Genomic DNA, 14,956 nt, shown 5'->3' on the forward strand with positions numbered 1-14,956 from the left:
AAAAGCTGTTTCTACCAGTACAGCTTCTTTTTCCATTATAAACTGGAGACAGTGTATCCAGAAAACAAAGGATGTTTCCTAATAGTATGTCAGGAGGGGATGGTGACATAGACAAGGTGGTGACATGTCTAGATTGCTTTTAATACATGTTTTTAAGTTATTCCAGTAACCTTTCCTCATACAGACCATTGGGAAAAAAGCTGCAATCTGTTCATTTGTTGTAATACATGATCCTGGTGTGAGGTAACTTGCAAATACTTACTGTGTGAAATCAATCGGATGATAAAAGGACACAGATTTCAGGATGTTTCTGTGTGACTTAAACAAGTTTATGAATTTTATTATTTTTCAAATTAATGGTAAACAGTTTGTCTGAATAAGATAGATATTGCAAAGTAATAAAGATGATATGTTCCATTAGAAAAAATGCTGAGGCATTAGGTGTCTATTGTGTGTAATACTGTAGATACCACGTGAATGCCACCCTTGTTACAGTTTGTAATTTAACTGAATGTCTTCCTGTCTTTAGTGAGCAAGAAACAGTGGTTTCATATGGAGTCTCTGCTTGACTCTATAATTGGCACTGTGGCTTCCCTGATGGATCAGTGGGTAAAAAATCCACTGGCAATGCAGGAGACTCAGGAGACGTGAGTTCAATCCCTGGGTCAGGAAGATCCCCTGGAGGAGGAAATGACAACCCACTCCAGTATTCTTGCCTGGAGAATCCGCAGGACAGAGGAGCCTGGTGGGCTACAGTCCATGGAGTCACAAAAACTCAGATATAACTGGGTGACTGAGCATACACGTGGCTTTGACAGGGAATGTCCTTTGAGGAACCTCTTTGATGTCATATGGTTGGAAGTTTGGACTGTGGCTGATTTTTAGGTTCTTTTCTATGTGGTCCTTCTCCAGATTCAATCACAGGTCTGCAGTATCATGTACCTACTTCCATATGCCCAATTCTGGTGGGGGGGGCGCTATTCTTATAAATTATTAAGTGGATGGTGCCCTTTGAATTTATGGGATGTGAGAATACTGATCTTGAGTACCCACCTTGTATACGTCCTAGTGGTAGATGTCCTGTCATCCCCAGTGGGACATTTCAGGTTCTTAAACACAGGCAGGTACGATGCTCCACAGCACTGGTGCTCCGGGCACCCCACCTCCGAGTCTCCTCTTCACCCTCTTGCAGCTCCCAGCTTTCCCCATTTGATGTTCACCTGAGGAAACCCTACTGACTCATTCAATAATTCAACAGTTACTTATTGAGCACCTGCTATGCATCCTGCACTATGTTAAGCACCTAGGACGTACTCAGGGATCATCTTGTTTTGGATAAGTTAATCCTTGGAGAAGCCTCAGTGTATGCTTCTCTTGTTTATAACACTTTCCTCATCTTGGCTCTTCGTGCAAAACTTTAAAAAAAAGTGATCACTTTATCTTCATTTACATTGCATGGTGCCTGCTTATTATATATGTGGTCCCTCTGGACCATAAGTACTTTGAGTACAAGATTGCATTTTTTTCTTTGTTTCCCAACCAATAGCTCAGTAAATTGGAGAAAAGCAAAAATTACAGTAGAATAGACTGAATTTCAATTCCACCTCTTCCTAGCGGGGCAAATTAACTTTCCTAAAATCCTAGATTCCTCCTCTGTGCATTGGAGATAAGAACATCAAGTTAGACTAAATCAAGAGGGTTTATTTGTTTTCACTGTCCTCAGACTTTAAATGAGAATGTGTTCATACATTTCCAGGACAGAGCCCATCACCTTATTATGAAGATACTAAGGTATCCACCCATTAGTCCTCTCCATCCTTCTTGTCTGTGACTTTGAGTATAGCAGGGATTCATGAAAGTCTATTGAATAAACAACGAAGCACCCAAGGTTTGTATCATTAAATATGTTTACATAAAAATAGGGAAATTAGCATGAATAGTATATATTATTCCTTGGCAGTGGCATCTCTGCTAATCGCATACTGGGAAATAGTGACCTTGGCCTCCTGCTGTCTTCAATAGAAGCTAACTGGCACTGCCTTAGGCATCCTTCTCTGTTTTAACAAGAGAGTAATTATTTGGAAAATCTAGTCATGTACACTTTTTTCTTCCAAAGAGTCTAAACAACACAATAAATACATTTATTACTCATTCTGTGTTAATTCTTCTTGCCAAAGGAGAGAAATGCATTTAAAGGAAATTCCTGGAAGAATATCTGGAGACCTAAAAATAAACCTCATGGTTTTATTTTAAGCTTGTCAACAGGGGTGACAAGTGCAAGAATTGTAGCCCAGATGTACGGGAAGCAGCTCGTAAATTCTCTTTCTTGCTGTGTTTTATCTTGCCTGCTACTTTCCCCTAAAATGGAAATAATTTTTAATATCAGAGAGAGAGAGAGATGGGAAAATTCCACTTTTGTTTGTAAAGGTGACACTGTGGTGAATGAACAGTCATGGGGACACTTGTCTGTGTTAGTGGCTGGCTGCTGGGAAAGAGGGATGCCCTGCAGACTGGCACTCAGGCATTTCAAGATGCTGCTGGCTCATCATTACTGTTCCTCTCTGGGGTCTCCGTGCTCCTATTAAGGAAACTAGGAGGTGACCGAGGGGCTGATTAGAAGTCCTTTAATTTCCCTTTCTGGGTTTTCCCTGGTGGCCCAGTGGTAAAGAATCTGCCTGCAATACAGGAGATGTGGGTTTGATCCCTGGGTCGGGAATATCCCCTGGAGAAGGAAATGGCAACCCACTCCAGTATTCTTGCCTGGAGACTCCCATGGACAGGGGAGCCTGGTGGGCTATAGTCCATGGGGTTGCAGAGTCAGGCATGACTGACTAAACAACAACAACCAATTCCTTTTCTAAGTGAGCTTGCCCAGTGTTCAGAGGCCTAGTTCTTTTCATTAAGAGGGGGAGAGGAAAGATTTGTAAGTGGAGAGGTGAGCAGTAGGCATCCCCTTTGAGAAGCAGGTTCAGCTGGGTTTCGGGGAACGAATCAGCCCAGGACTGGAGAATGTCAATGAGTGTAGAGCCGACTGGCCTCTGAGCCCCAGGATGGGAAGTAAGCCAAGTAGTGCTTCTGTCTGAGTTCTGGCTTGACTCATAGTGTGGACCCCTGGATCCTTTTCCTTACCCTCAAACAAAGCTATAATGGTGATGACTTTTGTAGGGTCATCTCAGATGGAAGGAGATCCTGGATGATTTAGATTACTGAGCGACTTCAGTAATGGAGACAGACAGAGAATAGGCTTGTGGCCACAGTGAGGGAACGAGAGGGTGGACGAACTGAGAGAGTAGTTTTGAAACATATATATTACTGTGTGTAAAATAGATAGCCAGTGTGTGACAGCTTGATGTATGACAGTGTTCGGTGACAACCTAGAGGGGTGGGATGGGGTGGGAGGTGGGAGAGAAGTTGAGGGGGATGTGTATGTACCTGTGGCTGATTCATGTTAATGAATAGCAGAAATCAACACAATATTGTAAAGCAATTATCCTTCAATTAAAAATAAATAATTTAAAAAAACAAAAAGCCACAGATAACTGCAAAATATTCAAACTGCAAAATGCAGCTTGAATCAAGGTCCTGTTCTTTTTTTTTAAGTGAACCGCTGAGTCAAACAATGGTTCCAGCTCCAGATGTGTTCAGTTCCTGCAAATTATGTGATAGGAAATTCTAATGGTTTTTGAAAGGTGTCTTAATAAATGTGGTTTTAATGGGACCACTTAGAATCTCCCCCACCATCCCAATTTTTTCCAAGCCCTGCCTGTGAATTGCATCTTTCTTTTTAACAACTGCTCATTACACCCTTGTTATTTGAATGGAAATCCAGTCTATATAAAATCAGTATACACTGGATTTTCCTTCATGTGTGTACTAAGGAGGTATTTGTTGAATATTTAATTCTCAAGGCTAAAGAGGTATTCCTGCATCCTTTGACTTTCTTCCCTTTAAGCATCTGTATCATATTTCATACCATTAGTACATTCTTTAAATCGGTCAAGTATGGCCTGTTTATATTTCAGCCGCCCTGAAATACAGGCTAGTCATCGGCCCTTGCTTTTTTATTATCCTTTATTTGTAGGTGTGCCATCTTCCCCTGTCCTTCTCTAATACGATTATTCAAACAATCCTTTCTTTTCCATGTTAAGATAGTGCTAACTCTTCTTTGAAGTTCACCCCCTGTATTTATTTTTCTTTATTCTTAAACCTCTGCTCCATTAAGCTTCTCTCTGTTCCTCTTCTCTCGTTGAGTTTAATACCAGCTTTAATTCTGGAATTTATACTTACTTTTTCATCTTTTGTAAAATAAACGGGCCCTGTATGGATAGACCCACTTAGAGAGTGGACCTGCTGTGATAGAAAATAATAGGAAAGTAAATTCCATATCTAGGATTTCTCTGTTGGGCTTTTTACAGTTTTTTACATCACTCCAGAATGTTCTGTAGAATCCAGGGCCATTGCCAAGTTCTCCGGCCAGTTATCTGGATCTTCATGTCCATTAATGCAGCTTAAGCCTGTGCTAACCCCCTTGTAATATGTCACCTGGTTGGCTGGTTTTGAGTTTCTAGAAACCTAAACCCTTCATAATAATGACAACAATAGTAACAAGAAACTGCATACTTTCTGTAAAATGGGCACTTTACATGTATCAGTTCTAAAATAAAGTGAAGTGCAAGTCACTCAGTCGTGCTTGACTCTTTGTCCATGGAGTCATGGACTGTACAGTCCATGGAATTCTCCCGGCCAGAATACTGGAGTAGGTAGTCTTTCTCTTCTCCAGGGGATCTTCCCAACCCAGGGATTGAACCCAGGTCTCCCCCATTGCAGGAAGATTCTTTACCAGCTGAGCCACCAGGGAAGCCCAAGAATACTGGTGTGGGTAGCCTATCCCTTCTCTAGGGGATCTTCCCGACCCAGGAATCAAACCAGGATCTCCTGCATTGCAGGCAGATTCTTTACCAGCTGGCTACCAGGGAAGCTCAAAGTATAAGATTTATTTGCTTATTGACTGCTCTGGGTCTTCATTGCTCTCCTGGCTTTCTCTAGTTGCAGTTTGCAGGCTTCTCATTGTGGTGGCTTCTCTTGTTGCAGAGCATGGGCTCTAGGGCACATGGAATTCAGTAGTTGCAGCACGTGGGCTCAGAAGTTGCCACTCCTGGGGTCTAGAGCACAGATTCAGTAGTTGTGGTGCGTGAGCTTAGATGCTCCATGGCATGTGGGATCTTCCCAGATCAGGGATCAAACCTGTGTCTCCTGCATTGGTAGGCAGACTCTTCACCACTGAGCCACCAGGGAATCCCATAAAGCATAAGATTATAAGGAGGATTAAATACAGACTCAAGGTGAGTGTGTACATTGTCCAAGTTGGCATGGATCAAGGCAGGTTTGGCTGTTTTTCCTCTCTGCCAAAGCTCCTGAGCTTGTATTTCTCTCATCCTACATTCTAATGTTGCTGGCTTCAGGTCTTTATACTTATTCAGATGATATTCTGATTATGTTAGTTTCAATCCTTTTTTGGGACTGATTTTGTCTCAGCATCGATTTTCTATTCCTATTACATTTTTTTGCATCTTCCAATGACCTGATAAATATTCCTTCTGTGTCTGCCTGGAAATTGTTCACAGGACCAAGAATACACCACCAGAAGCTTCCTATCTCAATGTTCATTTCTAAACACGTTTTGGAGAGAGTCAACCTGTGACTCCGTTTAACCATTCTGTCATTCAGCCCCTATTTCCATATTGTTCATTAGGATTTAGGGCAACTGAAATCAACAAGAATGAGACATTTTAGGAGGTCCTGTGGAAATGACACGCTAAACAAAACACAGTCTTTTTGTGGTTTGGAAGAAGAGGGAATAGACAAGTACACAGGTAATTATAAGCAAAACAGGATGAATCTCCTCTCAGATGTAGAGAGACTAGGGAGATTTGACTTGGATAAGTGTAAATTTTACAGATCCACTTGTAGGTCTTGTGCTGCAGTTCATGGGGTCGCAAAGAGTCAGACATGATTGAGTGACTGAATTGAACTGTAGGTCTTGTAGAGAGAAGGCTACATCCTAAGAGTCGGATACCAGCTGAATCTTAAAGGAGATGCGGAGGTCTGTGTGGGATGAGAGGATATTGCCTGTACATGTGCAGATGGACAGCGCAGGCCATGTGTGTGAAACAGTTAAGCCGTCTGCTTTGACTTGTGGGGTGTGGGGTGCATAGGAGGTGCACTGTGCAATTGTGCTGAAGGCTTTGGTCATGGACTTCTGCCATGCTGAAGAGCCTGGACTTGGCCATGCCAACCGCAGTGTACTGATTACGAACACAGACTCCAGAGTCAGACGTCTTGGGCATGAATTCTTTTGTGCTCCCTACTCACTGTGTGCATGCTCAGTCCCTAAGTCGTTTAGTCTGACTCTTTGTGACCCTGTGGCCTGCAGGCTGCCAAGCTCTCTGTCCATGGGATTTCCCAGGCACGAATACTAGAGTAGGTTGCCGTTTCCTCCTCTGGGGGATCTTCCCAACCCAGGGATCGAACCCATGTCTCTTGCATCTCCTGCACTGGTGGGTGGATTCTTTACCACTGCACCACCTGGAAAACCTACTAGCTGTGTAATCTTAGATAATTTACTAAAACCTCCCTGCCTCAGTTTCCCTGTCTGCAAAATGAAGTTAAATCATCAACCTCTTTGTAAGTTTTTTGTGTGAGGATTAACTGAGTTAACATTTATTAAGTCCTTACCTAATGCCTGCCAAACAGTAAATGCTAAGTGCTTGTAAAAGGGGAGAGATTTTTTTTGTTTGAAGGAAGAAAATCACATAACGAAAGTTGGATGGTAAAACGCTTACACTGGTAGCTGTGAGAATTATCGGCTAGGTAGAGGCTGTATATGTGTACTGGGGGTGGGGGTGAGTAAAAAACAATGAGAAAGTCAATGGGATGGGTAAGACATCATGAGGGAGGGTCTAAAAGAGAGTGTCAAGAGGACCACTTCATTCAGTATGCCATTAATTTTCCCTTCCCTAATTGACCTGTCCTTGTTGGTTGGTCAGATTTAAATCTCAGTGCACGAGCTCCCTTTTTGTTCTTTTCCATCTTCTGAGATGTCATCAGCAAAGCAGGTCTACAGTCGAGAATCTTTTAGCTGCTCTGCGGTGAGTACCATTAGACATGTTGTCAATACTTGGATAGATGATGCCTCATTATCATGACTACATTTTACCTCTGTAATATGAGGAAAGCATCTATTTCATCGCTCTCTGTGTCAGTGTGGCTAATAAACAGCAAACATACATAACAACCCCCAGCACATAGCATATCTTATCAGCAGTCCAGTTGCTGCGTAAAATCCTGCATCTTTGCCTCTGACCAAATGATAGAAACCTGATAATCAAGCCTGACATTCTTTATGTACGGTAGAGGAAATGTGATTCTCATTTTTTAACCTCTGATCTCCTTTTCATCACTTAAAATGTACATGAAACACACATCCAGCAAGTGATAGTTAGCAGTAGAACCCGACTGTATGTAATAAGGGGTATTTTTGGACACTCTGAAGTTCGGCTTTCTAAGATTCAATTCAAGATAAAAGGATCACAAAAATAAAAAAGGATCATGTAAGTATTGTAGCAAGCCGCCATGGTTAGGGAGGTCGTTTAAAAATAGAGAATCTTTACTTCCCACTTAGAGGAAATATTGATTGAAGCCTGAACTGGGGTCTTTGTTTCTGCCTCTCATTTGTCGAAATGATCTTTCTAAAAGGCTGCAGGTATCTTATGCTACCTGAGACCTGTGAAGGTAAGGACATTGTTAAAAGAAAGGAACAGAATCAGTGTCTGTGTAGACACAGGTTTAGGATTATGTAGAATTCGATTATGGATTATGTGTTTTCAGATCCTGCCTGGGTCTCAGCAAGCTGTTGCTTCTGAGTCCAGTGCCTTTTGCACACAGCTCGGGCTACATATGACCCAGTAGTCACCCTTTCCCAGTCCTGTGGCCATTCTCCATCCTGGCTGCACAGTGAAATCACCCTGAGCACTGAAAAATAACAGTGCCCGGCCCCATGCTCAGAGTTTGATGTGATTAGATTGACCACAGCGATTCTCATAGACATCAGGGTTGGGAATCCCCACTTGAGAGACCACTTACCCCTCAGGCAGGGGGATCCAAAGAGTTTATGGTGAACACTTCCACTCAGCATCACCATGATATTTGCTGCTGTCTGGCCTTGATATGGCTACTCCTTTGGAAGCTGGTTTCTCTATGAGCCTTAAAGACCCCAGTCTTCCCTTTGACCCCAGTTCTGATGACTGGAGTTCAGCTCTCTTTCCCTGTGGCTGAGTTCATGACTTGTTAACTCCCTGCTTCCTCACAGTCTTTGGAAGCCTGGAACTCTCCATTTTTTAATTTTATTTTTTGTTCTTGGGAAATTGCCCCTAGAATCTGTTAATGCTAACTAGCTGTTCTTAGAGTGCACCACTCCCGAATGCCCCGAGTCACACTCTTGCTCTTGTTGGGTGTCCCCGACACGACAGCTGGTCCCCACAACCGTGGGGTGGGGGGCATCGTGGTCTCAGAGAGCCCGTGCTGGACTGGTTTGACTTGATGCACCTGAAACTGTGTCTTGTCTTGCTTCCCTGAGTTTGTTCTGGTTGAGAAGCTGGGTCTCTTTCTTGACTCCTACCCTTTTCTGTCCTAACTGTAGGTCCCTGTATGTTACCTCGCCCTTTACGTGGTGGAAGGCGCTGGTTCAGATGAACCCTTTGTGAAGACCAGGCTGCTGGGTGATGTGCTCCCGGACAGAGAGGGTGGTCAGAAACTTTGGGAGATACTGATGCATCCCGCTTTCCACTGAGACCAGTGATTCACCAAGTTCGGAAGCCTGTTTAGCGTGGACCGTTCCTCTGAATCTCTCTGGTGGTTGGTGCATCACTCTGGGGGCACCACACGTCAACGTGGTGGTTTGAATATCAGTGATATTTGCTTTGGGCAGGTTCCCCCTCGTTTCAGTTTTTGTCTGTGTTAATATCCAGGGTGCTTCATGTGTTGTTTTATCTATCGTGCCCAAATTGAGGTATTAAGGTTTGTAGACGCCCAGTCTCTTACTGACACGAGAGGAAGGATGGGGCTCTCACACACTTGTGTAACTACTGTGTGTGTACAGTGGAGTGCTTACTCCACTGCGCTCTTAGTGTGAGTAGACATAGCTTTAGGATTATGGAAAATGTGACTGGTTTGGATAGTGTGAAGCAATATTATCAGAAATAAACCCCAGTCTTAAAATATTTACATATTTTTCATAGTTTCTCACATATTGGGGCTCTGATTTTCCCAGCAGCTACTCTGCTTACCACCTGGTTTATTAATTTGCTTTCCTGCTGAAGCCAAGTAGGCTTTGGTTCTGCTGGTTTGTCGGTTCCCTGGGTGTTCCATCCAGGACTGGATATTAGTCGTCATTGCCTGTCTTCAGGAAGCATCAGTGGACACACCTGTTTGGGCCTCATCTCTGGGAATTCTGCGTTATTAAGTCAGGTGGGGTTCCTGAGCATCTGTATTTTTTAAAACTTATTTTTAATTGGAGGATCATCGCTTTACAATGCTGTGTGAGTTTCTGCTCTACAACAACATGGATCAGCTGCGTGGATGCGTACTTCCCGTCCCTCTTGAGCCTCCCTCCTGTGACCCCTGCCCCCATCCCATGCCTCCAGCTCATTACGATAAGCATGGAGCTGAGCTGAGCCGTGGAACCTGGTAGTGTATATGCATGGTAGGGTATATATGTTAATGCTAGTTCTCTCTTAATTCATCCCACCCTTTCTTTCCCCACTCCCCCTATGAGCATCTATATTTTTGCAAAGCCCCCCAGGTAATTCTGATGTATCCTAAAGCTGAGAAATACAATTGTAGAAGGACTGAAATAAATACCAGACAGGCATGGGCTTTAGAGATTTTTCCAGCCCTGAGATTTCATGTAGGTTGGCCCAGTGTGAGGTGTCAGAAAGTTTTAGAAAAATTTAGAAAAACTATGAAAATGAGAAGTTAATGAATAAAAAATTATACATTGTAAAAGAATCCTTTATCATTCAGAAGGCTTTTCTTCAGGGCTGTTTCAAATAGAGAGCTTCTCCAGTACATTCAAAAGGTAAGTTGGTGCAAAACAGGACAAGACTGAGACACAGCTTTTTGGAGCAGCTCCTGGGAGCAGAAACCAGATTGTCTCAGATCCCCTGTCTTTTACCCAAAAAGAAGCTGTTCAGGCCCTGGTCGGTTGGTTTTCCAACACTTTGGGATCTGGGAAAATGAATTCTAAGTTTTTGCATTATTATTATTAATAGAGCAACAATATTGCTCTTGGCACATTGCTAACTTTAATGTTAGAAAAAAAAAAGCACTCAAATTTCCTAGTGACTCACAAGTGCTTGTGAAATAAGAACATGAGCCCTGTCATCTAAAAGATACCTTATAAAGTGCTTTCATTTCTTCTCTTTTTATTTAGTGCTTAAAAGAGAGCTAAGTGAATTTGGATATTCTGCTGCCCTTTGGTCTTTAGCTCAAGGAATATAGGGTTTGAAAGTGAGAGGAAGGATTCTGCCACAGTATTCAGTGAGGAACAATGAAAAGGACCACTGTATTCTAGAACATGAAGGACAGAGGAAAGGATACTACTTTACTGGGCAAGGAATAAGTGAACCCCCCTTTAAGAAAAATGAGTAGAGCAGTAACTTCAAATTATAGTTATTTATATATATATTTATATTACATATACACATATGTATATGTATATTTAGGCTTCCTGAGACATGGGTTCTATCCCTGGGTCAAGAAGATCCCCTGGAGGAGGAAAATGGCACCCCACTCCAGTATTCTTGCCTGGAGAAGCCCATGGATAGAGGAGCCTGGCGGGCTGTAGTCCATGAGGTCACACAGAGTCAGACAGGACTTAGTGACTGAACTACAACAACGTGGTGATAAAAGTTGACACCTGGATTATTTGATGTTACTTCAGATTTTGAATAAAGAAAAGGGAGCTAAGATCTCTCTTTGTAAAATCAGAGCAAAGAAGCATTTTTGTCATCTGATCCTCTTGAAAATCTTGACTGCTTGGAGCAAGCAAACAGGGTTGTTGTTTTCTTTTCTTTTTTTTCTTCCCCCTCCTATACCGTGAACATTCACTGGCTTCAGAAGTGGTCTCTTCATTTATCCTCTTTGAACTTCATTATCTTTTTTCCTTTCCAATCAGCAAAGTGCATGTTAAATAGTCTTGGGTACTCAGGAGCTAATTATATAATTTAGAAGTGTAAAAGTTCTCATTACCCCCCTACAGACTTTTTCTTTTGAATCTGCAGTGTGCAGATCAGAATCTGCAGTCTGCAGAATCAGTCTGCAGTCTTTGATTCTTCTGAATCCATAGAGCAATTGGCAAGACTTTCTCTTTAACACCATAAGGGTTTCTTTAAAGCAGTTTCTAGGAAAAGGTATTATTTTGGGATCACATAGGGAGATCAGAATTAAAAAAAAAACAACAGTCCTCCTCTCCTTAAAATGACACAGCGCACTCTGTTTCCAATGTGCAAGATTTAAATTGCTGTCAGTCAGGTCATGTGCTTTCCATTAAGACAACACCCACAGGCTGATTTAAGAGACTTAGTGTAACCAGTTGAACAGTTGAAGTGATACAACTTCCTTCTGTGTTGGTACTTTTGAAGTTGGTTTCCTGTTTTGACTGTTGCCTTTGGGATCGTAAATTACTCCAGAAAGTTCATCTGAGTAAATTAAATTCCACATCTGATTTTCTTCAAGATTTTGGTTTCATTTGGTTTTACTGTTCAGCTCATTGAGGCTTACAGAGGTCAAGTGCCTTGGCCAAGGTCATCTAGCCTGTCAGTGTCAGCGCAGGTGAGTTTTAAGTCCCCGTTGATGTCTGCATTCTACGTTCATCAATCTGTTCATTGACCGACAGCGCATCCTTGTTGGTTGGTCTCTTTATGAACTGGCCGTGTTAAGGACCTTCCACACCAGTGGGACTTGATGGGAAGCCTGCGTGTTCAAGGGCTATCTTTTATATGCAAATGAGAAACGTACAGAGATCAATTAGAATCATCTTTTGCATGCAGCTCTCTAGGGATTTGTTCCCGCACGCCAGCAAAATCAGGCTCAGGTTCACCACTTGGATGCTTGTGTGGGGTGGGATGCTAGTCATGTGCTGTCTGGTATTTGAGGCTGGCATGATGGAAGGCAGGATGGCCTGCAAATAGATGACTTCATTTCAGGGGCATGGAGCCTTTGCCAAGAGAGAAATGTTTTGCATTCATTTCCTAGAGGCTGCTGCAAGTGTGGCATAGCGGCTAGATTTTTGTGTCTGCCCCTGTAGGGTTTAGTCTGCTGCGATCTCAAAAGTGAAGCTTGCAGGAATGCAGCTAGGAGACTATACCAGAAGCATTAGAAAATAGGAACCCATAATTAGCCTGCACGGTCCCGAGCCTTCTAGGATATGCTAGTATGCAAAACGCTTTGAAAAAAATGCCTAGGTTGAAATTTAGTTTAAACTTATTAAGTGAGTAGCGTGAATAGAGAGCCAAGGCATACTGTAATTACATGTAACTTTTGAGGTCTGAATTCATCGGAAACTGTATTCAAGCTCCCATTTTGTCTCTCCTGTGGAATACCCAGAGTAATTTATTTATTTATTTTAAATGAAAGCAGACGTTTTTGATTATTGGTTTCCCCGCTCAGTTAATAATGCCTTTTATTTTAGCAGTTTCTTCAGTTTGGGTCTCTCCCCACTTTCCCTCACCAGCACGCACATTTTGGGGTGGTTGGGAAGGCATTGTTGATGCTAATATAGGGCTAATCAGTGAGCCACTCAATCGCCTACCTCGGCACACATAGCTTTGCTGTCGGCCAGAGATAAATTAGTAAAGGAGAAAGATGATTTAAAGCAATGCCTGAAAATGATTATCGCACAAAGGCCAGCATTTAGGAAGCTGTTAGCCACAGAGAAATTCCCAGGGAGGCTGAGGCGACAGCCTTTATCTTGCAATAAGGGCAAATGGTGAAAATCAAATGTCGGCCCAGGCGCGTTTTATGTCCATTTGAGTGACTAAAGGCCAATTTGGCTCAGCACGTGTTTGGAGCATGTGCTGTAAATCCTGTGACCCTGTTTCCTACTGCTGATTTATCGTTTTTGTGTGCTTCAAGCTTTCTGCAGGAAGAAAAAAATCCTCGACCCTTGATGGGAAAGTGGGCAAAGCTGGAAGTGGGCGCAGGAGTTGTATTGCGCCTCACTTCACTTCTTGAAGGCGGCCGGCGGAATCATCCCTGGCTTGGAATGCTTCGGGACTGGGGCTCATGGGCAGGGACAGTGTTTAGTCAGAGAAGCCGCCAGGTGTAAAACAGAATCAGAGTCTTTGCGGGCCAAGTGGGCAGAGCCGTCAGAAGTGCAGCCACTCCATTTAAAGGGGATCCGGGTCTTATCAGGATCAAATGAGTGCAGTTCAACAGCAGCGGCTCAGAAGGCTCTCCAAGGAATGACTGGGACCCATTTGCTAGTTATTGATTGATCCGCTCTATTCCTGCCAGTGCCCTGAAAACTCAACACGTTCCTCGTACGCAGTCTTTGAGCTTGTTTCTAAGATGTGGCATTATTATATGGGAATTAGGAGTCCTTGACCACGTCACAATTTTTCTCTCGGTTCTTGGCTGGCTGGAGTTAAATTTTTTACATCAGTCAGTTGTGTCCTGGGCTGGCTTCTTCAGCCTTGGGGATATTAAATTCTTTCCTTTCCGTAAGTGCAGACACACATCTTACGTTTGGAGTCCTGCACTTTGCTGCTGGTTTGGGGGCCCTGCTGAGTTAATAAGGGGTGTGCCTTCCATCCACCCATCCCTTGGCACTCACTTAACCCTGGCTGAATAATAATGAGCTACACAGGTGGGTTTTGTGGCTCACATTTCTTTGGTAAATTTTATTTTCGCATGTAGCATGCTTTTCCGGCTTTGATTATTGTGGTCCCCATTTGTGACAGGATCACCACAGTAACCTGCTTTTCAGAGCAGGTACGGACATAGTGCCGAGGGGCCAGTGTTGATGCCGAACCCCTCTTCCTCTCTGAGCTGTAAGCTGGGAGCAGACTGATCAGACTTCAGGAGGGCTGACTAGTAACTGCCCCTCTGATCCACAGGTGCAGAGAGAGGTTGAGTCTCTCATTCTTTGCTTTTGGAAGAGACCCTTGCTTGCGAGAGCTTTGTCACTTGTGGCTCCAGCCCTCCTTTTATCCTTTTTTTTTTTGGCTCATTTCTAACCAGGGGGGTCAGAGAGAATTGTAGAGTGCTTGCTGGAGCTTGATGGGACATTAGAAGTCATCTTTCCAATTATTCAATTCACAGATGAAAGAAGTGAACCCAGTTACATTAATTCAACCAGTTTAAATACTCAGTGCCTGAGACCGGGCCAGAATGTGGGTCTCCTGACCTTCAGCCTAAAACATTCTTCATTCATCACTCAGCTTCCCGTCAAGATGCATGTCATGACCGGGAGTAGGGATTACAAAGATTAATCGTTGGATTTCAAGAATCGAGTTGGAAAGAGTAGGGTCAGGATGGGCTCATCAGTTTTCTTGACTGGTCTTCAGAGTTGGAAAGAGGGCAGAATTCCTCAAATACTTCATAAGGATCTAGTTATTAGTTTCTGTAAAACCTGTTCAGTTTCACTCAGAGAAATCTGACCTCTTGCATTCATTATGAGTCAGGAGACACACAGCTATTCCTGGACAAGCCATTGATTTTTCTCTGGCCTCAGCTTCCTCATGTGTAAAATCAGAGTAATAGTCCTCATCACCCCGGGTGAGAGATGATGCAAGTCATCCCCTGTGTCCTAAGTTTCTTATGAAGGAGACTGGTCATCCCGGGGTAATCTAAACCAGTGGTTGTTACAGTGTGGTCCCCACACCAGCACCAGTATCGC

At 43.2% G+C, this 14,956-nt stretch overlaps 1 protein-coding gene across 3 annotated transcripts in view; it reads left to right on the forward strand.

Moving 5' to 3' along the window:
• LHFPL6 (LHFPL tetraspan subfamily member 6) overlaps window positions 1-14,956 on the forward strand; it is a 223,212-nt gene that overhangs the window by 55,150 nt on the left and 153,106 nt on the right. The window lies entirely within an intron of this gene.

This window comes from Cervus canadensis, chromosome 9 (genome assembly GCF_019320065.1).
Source record: "Cervus canadensis isolate Bull #8, Minnesota chromosome 9, ASM1932006v1, whole genome shotgun sequence".
NCBI classification, from domain to species: Eukaryota; Metazoa; Chordata; class Mammalia; order Artiodactyla; family Cervidae; genus Cervus; species Cervus canadensis.